Source organism: Grammomys surdaster, unplaced genomic scaffold (assembly GCF_004785775.1).
Source record: "Grammomys surdaster isolate TR1022 unplaced genomic scaffold, NIH_TR_1.0 170, whole genome shotgun sequence".
Taxonomy (NCBI): Eukaryota; Metazoa; Chordata; class Mammalia; order Rodentia; family Muridae; genus Grammomys; species Grammomys surdaster.
Window position 1 is genome coordinate 6,034,901 of NW_021604618.1, and position 17,958 is coordinate 6,052,858.

General features: G+C 45.7%; 1 protein-coding gene across 5 annotated transcripts in view; it reads right to left on the reverse strand.

The window, feature by feature from the left end:
* Nucleotides 1–17,958, reverse strand: part of Prr5l (proline rich 5 like) — a 102,087-nt gene that overhangs the window by 64,602 nt on the left and 19,527 nt on the right. For 3 of the 5 annotated variants that reach the window (XM_028767079.1, XM_028767078.1, XM_028767075.1), the window contains exon 1: nt 15,175–15,658. The exons of 1 other annotated variant lie outside the window; for it this stretch is intronic. The gene's annotated coding sequence lies outside the window, so the exon portion shown is untranslated. Of the gene's footprint in view, nt 1–15,174; nt 15,659–15,678; nt 15,770–17,958 lie in introns of those variants that run through there. One more of the 5 variants, XM_028767077.1, reaches the window with a different exon arrangement.

Genomic DNA, 17,958 nt, shown 5'->3' on the forward strand with positions numbered 1-17,958 from the left:
CAGCAGAAGATGGGAAGACAGAGGCAAAGACTTCAGTGATGCCACCACAGGCCAAGGGATGCCAGGAGCCTCCCAGAATCAGGAAGAGGAAAGAAACCAGCAGTCTCCCAGAGCTTCCAAAAAGAATACAGCCCCCAAATACAACTAGATTCTGGACCTGAGCTCTCCAGAACTATAGGTAAATAAATTTCTGTTGTTTTAAGCCACAAGGGTTGTGGTAACTTGTTACAGCAGACACTAGAATCTGATACTTACTGCATGTATAGCCTTGGACTATCTGAACTACAGTGTCAACATCAAGAATCAGGAATAGGGAGAGTTTCCTTGGTGAGATGTTGTGAACACCAGAGACAAACACACCAGTCTATATCACTACCACCACCACCAGTACTACCACCAACACCACCAACACCACCAACACCACTACCACCACCACCACCACCACCACCACCACCACCACCAGCAGCAGCAGCTTCATCACAGGAAGTGCAGGTCTAGTGTCTCTCTACATTTCCCTTCTGAAGGACCAAGTTACCAATTGTCATTTAACAGTGCTTAAAATGGGTAGGTTTAGGTGTTGAATGGTCTATTTCAGTTCTCTGGACATCTGAGGTGCTAGGTCCACAAAGCATTGTGAGGGTCACAGAGCCCCTGGGAAGCATCACTGGCCTGGCTCTCGAGGTGCCCCACATAGTTTTTCTGGTAAGCTCGTCACCCAAGGCCCATGATGGGATTCTTAGAAGACAATTTATTGTCCCTCTTTGTTCCCACAGGTGGCAGGGCTGGGGTTTGGGGACAAGGAAAGATTGTAGATGGCACACAGAGGCAGAGACTAGGCATGGGATGGGGAGGGGCTCAAAGACAAGGGTGAGATGAGGATGGGGCTGGGGCCCAGGGATGGGGTTGAAGAATGAGGGCAAGGGTAGGGATGGGAATGGAGATAGAGATGGGGATGAGGACAGGACCTAAGAATGGGGATGGAGAGATGGAGCATGAAGCCAAGGCTAAGGGCAGGGCCTGGGGAGAGGGCCGGGTAGCAGGGAGTGATATCTGGACCGTGCCCACCAGTACAAGGGCAAAAGAAGATGAACGTGCAAAATGAAATCCACTAAGGCTCCAGCCTGACCTCTGAAAAAGGAAGTAGAATTGTGACACAGCAGCTTAAAATAAAGAAGTGTGTAGCTGGTAATGACTGGAGGCTTCCAGGAAAAAGCCACTTTGAGTGTAAATAACAAAGTCAAAGACAGAGCCACCCAGTCTGATGTAACCTCCCGGAACAAGAGGAGAATCCAGTTCCCAGGAAGACAAAAACAGCCCATTTCACATGCTCCCTGGAGCTCGGCAGCTCCTGCCCTGCATCCTGAACACAAGAGCCAGTGTCTCCCTGCAGAGACTCACCAGGACTCAGCCCCTCATTCACAGTCATGGTTACTCAGCTGACCCATCCTCTTACAGCAGCAGAGCTGCCTTTGTAAGGAGGATGGGAATGGTAGAGCTAGTGACTGGGTCCCGCCAGACATGGTCACTTGCCACGCCTGCATCCTCCTCTCAAAGGCAGACAGAGAAGCAGAGACCTGTAGACGGTACCTGTTGTGCTGGTCAGGATTTTGTCAATCTGATACAAGCTAGTGTCCTCTGTGAAGAGGGAATGTCAATTGAGGAATCACCCCCATCTGACTGGCTTGTAGGGAAATCTGTAGTGCATTTTCTTGACTGATGACTGACGGGGAGGGCCCATCCCACTGTGGGTAGTGCCACCCCCTCCTCAGGCAGATTGACTTAGGGTATATAAAGCAAACAAAAACAGCAATACAGGAGGAGCAGGCCCTAAGTGAACAGTAATCCTCTTTGGTCTCCTTTAGTTCCTGCCTCCAGGTCTGTTCCCTGACTTCCCTTCATGACAGACTGTAAGCTCTAAGATGAAACAAGCCCTTTTCTTCCTATGTTGCTTTTGGTCATGGCCTTTATCACAGCAACAGGTCGCCAACTAGGACACGTCTACTCACAAGTGCTCAAATCGAAACGTGTCACATATTTCACACTGTGTAGCAACCCAAAGCCCAGGAAAGACCTTGCCCTGGCTCCTCCAGTGACCAGGAATCAGGTTCAGTTACCACACCCAACACACCGAGAAAGCTGTAGGGCTACATAGTGACAAATCTATCTAAGGTCTCACACTTAGGAGTGTGATGAGACAAGAATCCAACAGGAAAAGTTCACAGCATGCACACCATTCCTCTCACCTCAAAGACGCCCCACGGTTCTGAGACGTTATAAACTCCAGGCTAACCTGTAACACTCCTGCCTCCAGCCACTGCATGCCAACTCACTGGCCTGTGGTGTAATTTCCATCACCACCATCTCTCCACTGCTCAGGGCATTCCCACATGCTGGGCCCTCTGCATAAAATATCTCCCGCCCGTTCTCCAGGCTCAATCCTGCAGTCCACCCTTTAGTTAGGAAAGCCCTCTTCTCCCCTTCACCCGCTGACTAATTCTCATCAATGCTGAAGCGTCTCCTCCTACCACCTTTGTGGTCTTATCACAAACAGCTTTTCGAACACATGCAAAATTGTTACTTTTTTTAAAGGCCCATGTTCTCAGGAACCCTATGGTACCCTACCCACTGCATACACTGTGTAGTGATGGATGCTATCCAGGAAGGTTTGGAAAGAAAGAAGACTGACTGTAGAGCTGTGCGTGTATCATTCTCTCATTGCCATAAAACAGCCCGGAGGTCTGTTATATTTTACTGTGGAGCATAAGTGGACTCTAGAACCCTGGGACAGACACCAAGCATGCTTGTTCCCCCCCAGAGCTGTGGCCGACTTACAGGGGCACCAGTGAAGTCTGTTTTGTGCATACCTTTCTGTGCTTTCTGAATTTGAAACATGAATCATGGGGATTATTTATTCCAATAAACAAAGGCATTAACAGTGGTTCCTACATCTCAGAAAAAAGACAAACAAGGAAGAAAGGTTATCTTTCTTCTAATCTGTTCAAAGACAGTTCTCAGAAAGTTGTTAAGACCAGAACTTGGCTTTGATCAAGACGGGTGCAGGGCTAACATTACAGTCCATTTGTTCATGTGCTCGCTTGCTCCATTTTACTCACAGGTATAGTATTCTATAGCAGGGCTGCTGTGGGGAGGAACCTGGGGGCCAGGAGCCAACCCTGATGGAAGGGGAAATGAAAGATGAAGTCATTTCTCCCACCCTACTCCCACACTGTTGTTGTTTTGGTTTGGTTTTGCAACATGCATCACAAACGGACTCAACAGGACTCAATAGGCTCTGGCCAGGACATTGAGTAAGGGACCACCAACTTGTCTTACTAAACAGCACCTACCCAGATCAATGAAGGCAGTCACTGCACAACCCAACCAGCTTGACATTGGGATATTAGCCCAGTTTTACCTGCTCTTTCTCAAGGGCTGTGTGTGTGTGTGTGTGTGTGTGTGTGTGTATGTGTGTGTGTGTATGTGTGTGTGTATGTGTGTGTGTATGTGTGTGTGTGTGTGTGTGTGTTATGTTCAATGGGTATGTGGATGTACACGCATGCACATGCAAGCAGAGGACAGAGGAAGAAGTCAATCTCTGGTGTCTGCTTCTATCCCTCTCCACCTTCTTCCTTTAAGACAGAATCTCTTACTGAGCTGGAAACTTCGCCATTCTGGCTATCGTGACTGGCTATTAAGCACCTGGGATCTGTCTGTCTCCTTCCTACAATGCCAGAGTTTGCAAAGACATTGGCAGCCACGACCAGCTTTTTAATGTAACTGTTGAAGATTTGAACTTGGACCCTCATGTTTGCACTGATCCATCTCCCCAGACCACAGATATTCTTAAGTATGATGTTTTTTAAGAAAAGATTTCTAACTGCTGACTACTAATTCAAAATTGCCCAGCTGGTTAGAGACCAAACATAAAGGTTTCTGTTCTATCCTTTCCTACTCTATGGCCCCCAACATTTTCAGACCAAGACAAGCCACTTCTCATGGTCTGTTTGTTGACTTTATCAGTTCACTAGGGTTTGAAAAAATAATCCTCCCACTAGCCAACATTTTCCTCTACTTGGCCAGCTGTATGGTCACCCACTTGTTGATCCTACTCAGAGGTGTCAACAGCAGGAACTCTGAGGGACTCCCACAAGAGCTTGACCCCCCAACACTGCACAGCCTTCAACCAACCTCAGCCCATGATTGGCAACTACCCACCACTTCATCAAAGTTCACCTCTGAATTCCATCCCTTTGTCTGAGCTCACCATCACCCTACAGTCTGCTCCTCCACTGAAACACATCATCCTCTGCGTTCTACCCAAAGGAGACAGGGTGAGCCTGAAATGCTTCAGCTTCCTCAGAAACATACAGCAAAGCAACCGTCCCACCCCCTCAAGCTAATGCAAGAAACCAAATCCACACTCCAAGGATGCTCCCAGACCCATCAGACGAAAACCAGGTCAGGAAAAGGCTACTATCACTACTAAGAGTGGGGCTGTTGTCTGGTAGCGGTGGCACACACCTTTCATCCCAGCAGTTGGGAGGCAGAAGCAGGTGAATCTCTGAGTTCAAGGCCAGCCTGGTCTACAGAGTGAGTTCCAGGACAGCCAGGGCTACACAGAGAAAGCCTGTCTCAAACGAACAAGCAAAAAAAAAAAAAAAAAAAAGGAAGGAAAGAAATGACAACTCTTTTTAAAAAAAAAGAGTAGAATTCTTTCATCAAATAAAGTGTCTAACATGGCAGGTTTATTGTTATTATTACTATTGGTTAGAGTAACATTAACTATCACTAAAGTCTAGTTGTTATTATCAATAATTTTCACCAAAATCCAAGAGGCTATACCTTTATTAGATTATTGACTGTTTTATAATTCCAAGGTTGTAGATGGAGACTGAAGCACTGGGAGTCACTTGTCCAAAAGTGGAAAACTAGTAAAAGTGTCCCAAAGAGAGATCCTATAGGACCCAAAAGTCTGGGCTCCTCAACCCTCTGCTTTACACAGGCATGTGTTGGCTGCAAACATCACCCTTCACTTCCACCTGTGAGCCAAAATTTTCTACCACACTGGGGCAACTCTCACAGAAGACCTGCTTCTCCAGAGCACTGTAACTTGGCAAGCTACAGTCCTTGTATCTACTGTTCTTTCTGAGTCTGACCAATCCTTTAAGCTGAAGGCTCCACCTGTGTCTTAACACTGTTACCTAATACCAAGCAACAGCATTGGTACCCAGACAGTACCTAATAGGAATGTTTAAATGAGGGATTACAAGGAGTTTTCTAAGTCCCCAGAAAGAACAGCCTTCTGACTTCAGAGGGGCCAGAAAGTTTTCTTCACTGCAGATCAGCCTGGATCCATCTAAGCATGAATATCCACAGGGACAATGTAGACCAGGACCACATGGGCAAGACAGACACTGGCTCCTACGAACAACATGGAAAGGGCCCAATAGGAAAGATGTGCAACTTTCTCAGCACTCCCTGGGAACCAAACACAGATTCTACAAGTCGAAATATGGACACTCCTCTACATCATAGCAAACAGAATACAAGCTCAAGGGCTGACCTCAATTCAGGAGAGGTCACTAACTGTGTACTGGACTCAGGACACTGGTAATTTAGTTTCACTTACAAATGAAACTAACCTATATGACGTTACTACTTGGACTAGAAACCCACTGTATAATTACAAAAAAAAGAAAAACCCTTCTTTGGTGCAAGTTAAGTGAAACTGTGGGAAATACCACACTTCTCTCTGCTCACCTTGACACTCCCACTTAAATATCAAGTTTCTTGGAATGCACATGGTTTGGGTGTGGTCCGTGGATGTCACCCACATTGATCCTACAGTGTCTATCCCACAGTAAGCCAGAAAGTCTAGACACAGCAGTAGCAGAGACACACCATTATGGAGCAAATTACATTTCTGACACATAATATATATAAAACACTGACGGGCGAAGGAACAATCAACTACTACTGCCTGGCAGTCAAAGGCACTTTGAAGTGCTGGGAAATATGCTCCTCATTAAATGTGACGTTTCTTGAAAAGTCTGTCCTCTCTCAGAGATAAAATGTTTTTCCTAAAAGAATGAAGAGAATAAAGATTTCTCCCCCAGGTAATAGGTCAGGGAGAGCCTGGGCAAAGGAGCAGAGTGGTCTCAATGCAGTCATTTCATGAAAGCCAAAGTCCTCCAGGGTATGCCCAGACCTAAGTGCAGGAAGCCACTGGGCCATAAAGGAGAACTAAAGAAACTATCCACAGTGAGCCCAGGTCTCTAAGGAAACATCTAAAAATAGTACTATCATTGTAGCAGGCCACCAAGGTTATGGTTGAAGATGGTCAGATCTTCAACCAACAAACAACCAGAGATAGAATGTTAGATTGCACTCAGAAATGACCCATCCATCGAAGGTCAACTGAAAACTGCAGGTTCCCCACTCATGCTCATGACCCTGGAGCATGGGAACTAGGAGTGGGGAAGACTTTGAAAAGGAAAAACAAACTTTTGTAGGTAAGAGCTTTGTTGCTTTTGGTTTGTTGTTGTTTTGTTTGTTTGTGTCTCTGTATAGCCCTGGCTGTCTTGGAACTCACTATGCTTGTAGATCAGGCTGGCTTTGAACTTACAGAACTACTTGCCACTGCTTTCCAATTGCTGGGATTAAAAGCATTTGCCACCACTGCCTGACTCGTGGGTAAGAGCTTTAAAAGCGCAAAAAGCAGACAATGCCTTCTCTGTAAGATGAGGACAGAATGATACTATCGAATCCTACACCCACTCTAATGACTATAAAGATGACACATATATGGAGAATAGTAATAAAAAGAAAATAAAAAAGACAATAATTGGTCAGGATTAATGAAAAGGATAGGACTCCCATACACAAACAAAGGGCAAACTCAGTAATGGTCAAGGTCATGAGTGCAGGAAAGCTTAAAGAGGCATACAGGATTGTAACAAAATAAAGAACACCCTCCAGTCCCCTTCTCATTGCTTTTACGAGAAGGGGTCTGTGTGATACAATGTATATCACTACACACACACTCTTTCTAGTAAAGTTGGAAAGCCCATGTGTCAACGTTCACAGTTAAAAAAAGAAACAAAGAAACGAAAAAGAAAGAAAGGAAGGAAGGAAGGAAGGAAGGAAGGAAGGAAGGAAGGAAGGAAGGAAATCTTTTTCTTTATAACATTATGCAAGTCAAAAAAAAATGAAGCAAAAGTCTGGGCCATAGAGCAGCAGTCTGAGACCAGTGTGTTTTGAGTGTATAGAGAAAAATGTACCCAGTTCACCACAGTTTAAAGGGATGGTGCAGAGAAATCCTGTGTAGGGTGCTGAGCTAGGCCTGAGAGAAAATGCACAGTACTAAGTAAAACAAATTCAGCAAGACAGCAATTGAAGCAACAGAATAGAACTCCAGAGGCCAGGAGCATTAGCACACCTGCTCACATCTACACAGCACAGGAGTACCTAAAACCCGTTTCAGGTTATCCTCCAAACAACCCAAATCAGCAACATCCTTGTGATACCAGTGCTGTAACATCTTAACTCAATCTTAACATCTGTATCATCCAGAAGAGAACTATACAGTCTCCATCACCTTTTAGAGAATACAGATGCCTGCCTCATCTACAAGGGGTGCATTTCAGTACCTCAATAGATGCCTCAAACTACAAAGAGGGTTGGACCTTATATATTCCATCTTTTTTTCTAGGTCCACATACCTATTGTCTTAACTTCTTTTCCTGTTGCTGTGATAAAGCAACTTATGGAAGAAACCGTTTATTCTAAGAAAGTGTATAACCCATCATGATGGAGATGTCAAGGCAGCAGGAGCTTGATGCAGATGACCACACTGTGTCCACAGAGATACATGACTGGTAGGAACAGAGAGTGATGAACCTACTCATTACCTCCCTTTCTCTGTTTATATAGCTTAGGATCCTGGCAAGGGAATGGTGCCACCCATAGTGGGCAGCTCTCTCCACCTCAATTAATACAATCAAAGAAATCCATCACAGGCATCTACATCTCCCAGATGATTCTAGATCCTATCAAGTTAAAGACACTGACTTACACCTATAATAGCTGAATCATAAAGTGAACAAAGAGACAATAACATACGGTATTAAAGATTTGTAATTGGTGTGCATTATTAAGTAAAGTAAGAGTTACTTGTGCACCAGCCTTGGAAGACTGTAACAGCAGAGCTGATATACCTTTGACACTTTCTAAGTCACTAACCAGCAGATAGTGAATACAAGGTTCATGCTAGACAAAGCCATAATTCACCCAAGCAGCACTTGGTGGAACAGCAAGACTTCATATTTCTCAGAATGGGGGGGGTGATTTTAAACATGAATTGTTTATTTTTGGAGTTTCCCAGCTTATGTTTTCATACTAGGGTTGCTTATAGTTAACTAAAACCACGAATATCACCATGAATAAAGGGTGACAGAGCAGGCAGATTCCTGGACTCTCTCCTGGGGAATCTGATACATGAGCATTGAGGCTTGGTCCTGGTTTCTGAAAGATGTCTTGGGTATACATCCAGCATTGGTAAGATGGGACTAGGCCAACATTTTAAATCAAACTTACAGCCACCTACTTCCCTAAGTAGCTGTCAGCATGTACAGAGATACTATGGATTGTTACCACTGTGGGGGATAGGGTAGAGGACATCATGGGTAACTAGTGGATAGAGGCCACTCACATCCCACAGCACCACAAGAACTCTACAGCTCAAAATGTCAGTAGAGTCAAAGAGGAGAAACCTTGCTTCAAACCCCAGCATCTGGGTACAAACACTATGTTCTAAGGTACTACAAGACTGACAACATCCTAGAGTAGGGCATCAGTTCAGGGTCCCATGAAGACCCACCAGATCCACAGATTGTAGTTTCATAGGATTTTCTTGTGACCCCGCCATGTATTAACTTCTTATGTATTAAAACATTGCATCAAGGAGAGCTCACTAAGGTGCAAGAAAAAAGCAACTCTCGAGACTTAGTAAGTTACTGAAAGTCATTAGCATCCACTCCAACAAACTTAGATTACCAAGAAAGACTGCTAAGAATAAGAGACTGCCCACGCTGTCAAGCTGCCTGACTGTCATGAAGAGAACGTCAAGGTTTCCTATGTTGGGGCAGGTTTTTGAGAATGTAGCTGTCTTTGAGTCTTCCATGCAGTGAGTAACCGTAACAAACTCACTGGTTCACCAAGCTGAACTTTGGAGATATAATTACTTTACTCTGTCATTGGTTCCCTCTGTGGGGTGAATAGGCATTTGTTCACCTCTTCCCAGGAATAGCACCACATATCAGATCTGTGCATACTTTGAACCTCATCCTTGGCCATCTTGGATGACCCTCTGTAATAGGTTGGTTTAACAGGTTTGCAGACAGGAAAGGTGAAGTCCAGAACAATTGAGAAGATACTTGTCCCTGGTCAGAGTTCTCTCAAGGGAGAGCCTCTATCAGATTCCCAAGCTCAGTTCTCCAACCTATGTGGTCTCCCCAATACCAATAACAACTAAGGTAATAACTTTGCATCAAGACTGACCTTTGGCAGAGGTGTGTGTGTGTCTGTTTGCGTGTGTGTGTGTGTGTGTGTGTGTGTGTGTGTGTATATGTGTGTGTGTGTATAAAAGGTCATGCCATGAGGATTTTTCTAGTAGGTGAAGGATTTTTTGGGTTTTTTGTTTGTTTGTTTTTTTGTTTTCTAATATTCTCAAACACCAGGATTACCAAGTCCACCCACTAATTTTGCTGGCAGATATCACAAAGAAAATAGCCTCAGGGCTCCATGAGGGGAGCAGGGAGACAGAGGCCTGAGGCTTCAAAGTTCTCTAAATGACTGCAGAAGTCTACTTGGTCTCCCGGAGACACCCAGGAAAGGGTGATGAGTCAGTTCCAGAGGATTTATGTAGCACTCAACAGCAAATATGAAAGGGTTTACCCTGAGGAGTTACACTGCTGAGGTCAGGAACAGGTTGTGACAGGGTCGGAGGCAGCTTAGAGCTGGCTAATGCAGACATATTTCAGAACCAGAGGTAGGACTGCATCCCAGTTCTGAGCAAGGAGACAGAAATAAACCTTTAGCTATTATTCCAGGCTCTGCTTAAACTGACACATATCCCAGTGCTCTGAACAAAGACGCCCAACACAGTCCTTTCCTTAACCCTTGAATGCGTAAGCAACCCAACTCCCTCCACAAAACCAAGAACTCAGCCAGTGTCAAAAAGTACCAGCAAGTTTGGAAAAAGTTCTGTAAAGTAAGAAGAGAAGGGAGAAACAGGAGGTATGGCTCAACCTGAGCCTGATATGTGTGTGAGATTCTGCTACGGACACCTGAGAACGGAGGAAGGAGCATGAGGAAGGAGCACAGACATGAGTAAATATGCAGTTCCATGCAATACATAATTACACACAGTATATTGCACACATAATTATGCTGGGCAGCAGTTGGGCTAGTGTTTACCAAGTCCTCCCACAGACCACAGTCAAAAGAGGAAGATCAATCAGGGCAGTTCAGCACTCTCCGACACCCTTTAGGTATCTCAGTGAGCTGGGCTTTCCAGAAGCTTCGGAATACAGCTGAACTTCACCGTGAACTTCTTATTTTTTAAAGGAAGCCGGTTTATAATGATGTCATGCATGATCTACTATGGAAATGTAAGACCTGGGTGGAGTGATATACATACATAGAGAATATGTCTATGCACTTAAATGTACTATATAAAAGTGTCTAAAACTAAAAATATGTTACAGCTGAAAATACTGGAGTTTGTTCTAAGCCTGCTTCACTTTAATAGAGTGTTTAAATTCTTAGTTAATGGTAATTAGAGACTAAGCAGTATTTCTTTAAACTCTGCTAGACAGACATTAATCCAATTTGGTAATCACTAACCTCTGGGCTTTTTCCCTCTCTTTCTCCGAAATGAAATCCAGGCATTGATCTACAAAGGCTATAAACTGGCAAAGCATAAGAAAAGAATATTTAAAGAGAGACTGACTGACTGTTACCTCAAAGGGCCAAGTCCAATTAAAATGGAAGTAGGTCTCCAGGGCTCCCTCAGTTCTATAAGCTGGCCCAGAATAACTAAAGGCATTCCCAGGAGGTGGGAGGCTTACCTTCCCACTGCCCTCCCACCTGAGACCGACATCAGCATGTTCACTGTTTTAGTCAGGGTTCTCTAGAGTCACAGAAATTATGGGTTATCTCTCTGTATATAACTCAACAGTCTATAGTCTGACTAACCCAACAATGGGCAGCTGTGAATGGAAAGTCTAGTAGTTACTCAGTCCCACAAGGCTAGTTGTTTCAGCTGATCTTCTGTAGCAGTAGATTCCAACAGATGTGCTGGCAAGTAAGTGTAAGTAGGCGAAGAAGAGTGTATCTTCCTTCTTCCAATGTCCTTATGTGAGCCTCCAGCAGGTGTGGCCCAGATTAAAAGTGTGTAGCACCACTGCCTGGATCTGGGACTTGCTTTGTCCCAGGCTGACTTGAACTCAGAGATCTCCTTGCCACAGTCTTCTGGGATTAAAGGTATGTACTACCTTGCCTGGGCCTAAACTTTTCATAGACACTATGGCTCAAGATTTCCATGCCAAGATCCAGGTGAGAAACTTATGTCTTCTAGCCTCAAGATCTGGATCACAGGTGAGCCCTACAATTTGTAGTTCATTGTAGATATAGTCAGGTTGACAACCAGGAATAGCCATTACATTCTCCAAGTCTTATCCAGCTAGCTGTGTGACTGAGGGCCACACCTTCCCAAAGCAATATAGAGTCTTTCTCTATATCCACTCTACATTCCTTTCCTTCCATGGAACTGTGCTCTCAGGCCTTTGAGTCCTGTGACCTTCATTTTCTCCTTCGTAGGGCCCCCATGCTGCTAGAACACTGACTCCTGGCCCAGGAACACCCATGTAAACCACTAAAACCATCTTGAGAACTTGGGAGTCGCCAAAATGTGAATTATCTCGTTGATCTCTGATGGCTTGTCATTGTCTTCAGTCATCTATGTCCCCTTTTTGACTCCAGTGTGGAATCTTCCCGTATAAAAGTAATGCCTTCTGCTTCCTAGGTAATCACTGTTTCCAGATTCTGCACCCTGCATCCTAGACAAGGTACACAAAGTATCTTCCCTTCACATTTCAGCCACAGAGGTACTGATTTATTCTGCTGTGTTAGTAAATGAGCATCATCTATAAGCATTGCCTCTACCACGTTTACAATCTGCATAGAGGCAGGTATCTCTACAGACCAAGCCCTTTATGACAGGCATTGTAAGGGTGCATTCACAGAGATGCACATATGCTAGTTCAATCCTATGCTGGTCTGGTTCTGCAAAAAATGGACTAAAGAGAGGACGTCTGGAATTTAGAAAAGACTGTGCATTTGTTTTACCTGGGACAGGACTATTATCAAAGCAAGGCCACGGGAACACACATGCATATCACTAGGACAGAGAAATGTGTACAGAGTGGAAGGATCACAAGGGTCGTGCTGAGCTGCACCTCCTCTAGATGAGTGGATTAAGTGGTGAACGTACAGTAAGTTAATGAGTAAGCCGAAGTTGGAATGTAAGGCCCATCAGTACGAGGCTTTCAGATAGTCACTGCAATGGTATTCTACGACAAGATAAAGAGCTTTTTCAGTAATCCTGCTGCTCTATGACATTTGGAAACAACAACACAACACGTGGGCTATGGAAACACCTCCAGTGGTGAAGTGTTTGGCACACAAGCATAAGGACCTGAGTTTGGATTCCCAGGTCTCAAGTTAAAGGTTACACATGAAGACCTGCTGGAATCCCAGCACTGGTGCAGGTATGCACAGGAAGATCCCAGCTACTAGCTGGCCAGCCAATTAGCAGAAACAGTGAATGGCCCCAGACTCCAAAACTAAAAATCTACTATGGAAGACGATGCCGTTGACCTCTGGACTCAACACATCACACACACACACACACACACACACACACATATATATACACATACACACATAAACATGAACACTCGAGCAATGCACCGAAATACACATATGCATACAAACGCAACACGCACAAATGTAATCAACTATTTGAGTATCTGGTGAATGTCTGAGAAAGCCAACAGAAAGGGAGGGTATCTCCACGCTCCAAACCTAGAGTGGCAATCTTTTGCAATCTCTCCTAAGCTCCATCCTCTGTGCATGTAGCCTAAAACAGACTACTTACATTATCTGAGCTTCAGGGTACAGATTATTCAGAGGGCACACAGTAGTACTCCACCAAGATTTTGGTGAGGATCAGGAAATGTTACCAGTCTCAGGGCAGAGTGTCATCATAAAGTGTGAAGAGATGTTTACAATCTCCTCCTGTTTTCAGAAGCAGGTTTTTCTGAATGTTTCGACATTAAAGTTATTGCTAAAAGCACACCCACTGAAATAAATACATGCCCAAGCCCCTCCAGATCCAAGAGAAATGAGCTTCAATGCTTCAGAAGCCAGAAAGACTCAGGTTAGACCTACTGTAAGCAGGCTTATTTCTACTTCAGCTTTATTTTACATATTTATAAGTCCAGCTGTTAGAAGTGTGGTTAAAACACTAGAACAAGGGGTGACAGTGGAGGAGCCAGAAGACAACCTTGTAGCATGGTCAACCATTGCTTCTCATCTCCAGAAGGCAACATGCTACAGAAACTACTCTCCACAGTACCATGGTCCTCTCTGGCACTCAGTACTGGAATGAGGCCTCCTCTGCTCCAGTTCCATCTGGCAGACCAACTTAGGTGTGTGAGGAATCTCATTAGGGACTAATTGCAAAATGTGGCTAAAATCACTTCCCTCCTGACTCACTTGCAGCTTTGTGTTATCAGTATCAGCATCTTCTACCACCAAAAGCATCTTAGCAGAACTAGCAATGACATTTTGAAGTATGTGGGGGAAAATATTACTTCTAACGAATGGTCAAAAGAGCAGTTCTTAAGGCTAATTGATGCCATGCTGGAAGCTGGCAGAGGCGTGGGGTTGGGGGAAATTGATGGAATGGAAGGCGGTTGTCCAGGACTGCTGTGGTCCTTATCTGAATTTGCATGGGCAAGAATTCCAAAACTCCACCCAAGAAAGGATGCCTGGAGACTTTTTTCCACACGGGTCTCCGCAGCAGACGTGTAGCTGAGTCGCCGCGCGTAAGCATATCGTCTTGTGGGTCGCGACGCAGCGCAGTAATTGAAACCTTGCACACCGCAGGATTGCAGTGGCGTCTATAAATACTCTCCACTTTACTGCTGACTAGCAAAACACGGGCTTCTGGCTCTGGGGAGGAAGAGGCGGCGGTGGTATGTGGTCCCCGGCAGGGTGCGGGTAGGAATAGGGAAAACCCCTACTGCCGACGAGGGTAGCACCCCAAAATCTATTCCTGAAGGACCCTTCGTAAGCACACCAGGTCCAGGGCACGAGCCCTGGAAACTGAGTCTGGTCGTGAGCCGCGGGCCCCACAGCGCCCCCTGCGCGCAAAAACGCGCAGTGCGCACACGAGGCGCCCAGAGGAAATCCCGGCCCAATACCCCGCGGGCGCGAAAGTCGAAGCGGAAAGGGGACACCGTGGGCGCCTGGCGCAGAGTCGCAGTGAGCTGTTCTGAGCTTCTCGCCACCAGGAGCTAGGTCTCCCGCGGGCTGTCCCCTAGCTACAGTGACTGGCCCAGCGCACCAGGCCAACTGATCTCCCTCTACTGCCTCGGCTCCAACGCCTCCTCAAGAAAGAAGAGGATGGCTGAGAGGGTCGGTTTCTCAGCTGAGTACCCCCCTGAGCACCCATGACTTTGTAGATCTGCCCCTCCTGTCGTAGGAGAATGGGGCAGATGCATTCTTTTTCTGCCTCCTGGCTTACTATGGGTACCACGATCAGCAGGATCCCTCCTGCCCCCCTCCAACAGTTCACAGCGCTTCCTCGCCCACTTAGACCCACTACGCTCAGGGCAGCCTGCCCCTTCCCTTACCCACCTCTTGGTAGTGTACCTCCCCGCCTACAGCATCCGATACGGAGGTTCCTTAACCACGCGGAGTCTCCCTTCAGTCTCGCTGTCCCGGTGCCCCCACTCCCACCCCCAGATCACGCCAGGCGAGTTATTTTCCGACCCTGCGGAGTTGCAGAATGATGACTCCAGGCCCTCCAGGGACTTCCCCACTCACCCCCTTGGGGTTCCCGGCGTTGAGTCACCCGAGCCGAGCCGCGTACTCCCGCCGCTCGCCTCCGTCCCAGACTCTGCGCGCTCAGGAAAGTTTCCGGCGTTCCAGGGAAAGTTTTCTCGCTAGAGAGAAACTAGCTATTCTGATGGTTCTCGCCTCGCTCGCCCTCCCCAGGTCCTCTCCCAGCTCTGCCCTCCGTTGGGTCGCGCCCTGTCCAGGTTTCTCTTCGACATAGCTCTCAGAGTCAGGCTAGTGTCTGTTTCCCTCCTCTCTCAACTTACGGCCGCCTTCTCTCCTCCTCCCCCCTCCTCCTCCCACTTTTCCTGTCCCGTGCACATCGTTGTTGTTTCTCTCCAACGCCCCCGCCTCACTTCACCTCATCCCACGCCTCCTCTCCAACAACAAGGGGAGGCGGAAGACCCTGCGCTTAAATCCACTTCAACAATTTCAGGAAATCCAAGCTCGCAGTTCTAAAAAACAGGGGAAATCAAGGAAACTCTGCACTACCTTTCTCTAAGCCAAGATGAGATTGGTCTCCCACTGCTAAACCCATAATAAGAAACTCCTCCAGGAGTCCAGAGGTTCGTATGACCAGATAAAAAGAGACCGGAGTTCTGCGGCACATTTCTGAAGCTTAGAGAGTTTTTGTTGCTGCTTTGGGGTGCGCACGCGCGAATGCGTTTTAAGGAAAGGTTCTCAAACCGATTCCACACTTGTTTGCATCTCTTCCTTAGCATTGCAAAACGAATTTAAGGATCTGGGGTTCAGTTTCCAAGCGAAGGTTTCCCCGAACACGACATATCTTCAGAATTGAAACTACAGAAAACCAACCAATTCGAAAATTAAAAAAAAAAGTAAAATTATTTTGGAAATTTGTTGTTGCTTGGTACGTGCTAACTAAGAATTTGAGCTGGTGGGAGCCAGCACAGCGGTATTTAACCTGTGGGCGGAGACCCCTTTGGGGGTCACATATTAGATATCTTGTATATCAGATATATACACAATGCATAACAGTATCAGAATTACAATTAAGAAGTAGCAACAAAATATTTTTATGGTGGGGGGTCAGCACAACGTGAGAATCTGTATTAAAGGGTCACTGCCTTAGGAAGTTTTAGATTCACTGTAGAAGTTTGAAGGTAGAGGCAGGAAGATCAAGAGTTTAGGGCATCGCGCTCAACACAATGAGTTTAATTTCATCCCAGGTTATATGAGTTCAGTCTTGAAAAAAAACCCAAAACAAAAAACCACTTTTTTTTTTTAATGCAGCAGTTTGCAGGACTCCCTGCTTGCCTAATTTTACCCCTGTGGTTGAGCTCATATCAGCAGGTAAACTTTAAAACCACAGTGACATTTGATGAAGGGGAAGATACATTGTCCTTTTTTGGTTAAAACTAAGTATAATTTGAGTTTGGTTTTGTCATGTAACACTATGACACTTTTATGTTAAGGTGGTGGGTATGGGGTGTAAGTGAGCCTCTGAGTCCCTCACCTATCCAAGAATATTAGAGAAATCTAAAGGACTCCCAAAAGAATACCCAGGATTACAGAAAGCCCTTAAATCTCATCTTAAGAATCCCTTCTATAGCTGGGGAGGGTGCACAGTCCAGCTCAGGGCACAGAAAGCCTGGGGGAGCCGTGCAGAGATCAAGAAGTGAAAGCTGGCCTTGCCACCGTGGTACCACAGGCCTTTAAGTCCAGCACGCAGGGAAGTGGATTCCTGCAAGTTCAATGTCAGCCTGCTCTCTACATTTCAAGTTTCAGGACTTCCAAGGCTACAGAGAGAGATCCTGTCTCCAAAGAAAGAAAAGGAGGGAGCAAAAGAAAGGAAAGGAGGAAAAAAAGGAGTAGGAAGCCAAAAGGCCCACAGCTATAAGACAGGGTATATACAACACCTCCTTCCTAGCCTCAGGATATCATCCAATTCCTGAAGAGTTTGCTGTGCCTCAGTTTACTCACTTGAAAAGAGAGTAAATACTGTAGGTAGCTGGGGTCATTAATAAGGATTCACACTGAGGAAGCACACAAAGGCTCACAGGAACTCACAAGACTGTCATTGCTGTCATCCCTGCAGTAGGGAAAGGACAGCCTTAAGCCCAGGCATTTCCCTTGCTAGGGCTCCTCCCCTACAGTTCTTTGTTCAAGGAGATCTATTTTATTCTGTCCGCTGGTAAACATAGTACTTGAATGCAGTAGCCAAAAAATCCGAAGTTCCAGGTCAGCCTAGGCTGTGCAAGGAAATTCTGTCTCAAAATAAAATTGCAGTTCATTCCTTCCTCCAAACACCCTTCACTACACCCCCTTTTCCCTTTAGCATCCCATTACCTCGTGATACTATTATATGCTACATAAATTAATTTTCCTACATTTACTCTCTCCCCTCCCACCTACTTATACATAGAGCTGTCTAAAAGCCATTCCCTTTGCGCAATGATCAATTTTGTCCAAGATACTAGACCAGCGCCAGGCTCATAGTATGTCCATGGTATATACTTTAGAAATAAATCCATGACTAAATTTATTCCATGCTGACTGCCTAGGATGAGCAAGGCACTGTGCTATAAGGGAGAAATTAATTGCTCCACCTGTCTAAGGATGAGAGAAGTCTCCCTGTGGAAGATGTACCCTCCCTGGGAAGTATCTCAGTGAAGGAGAAAGGGAGGGGCCAGGGAAAAGTATCCAAACCTCAGGGGCAAACTTTAAAGAGGCTTTAACTTCAAGTTTTGCTGATTTAATTTGTTTGCTTGCTTGCTTGCTTGCTTGCTTGCTTGCTTGCTTGCTTGCTTG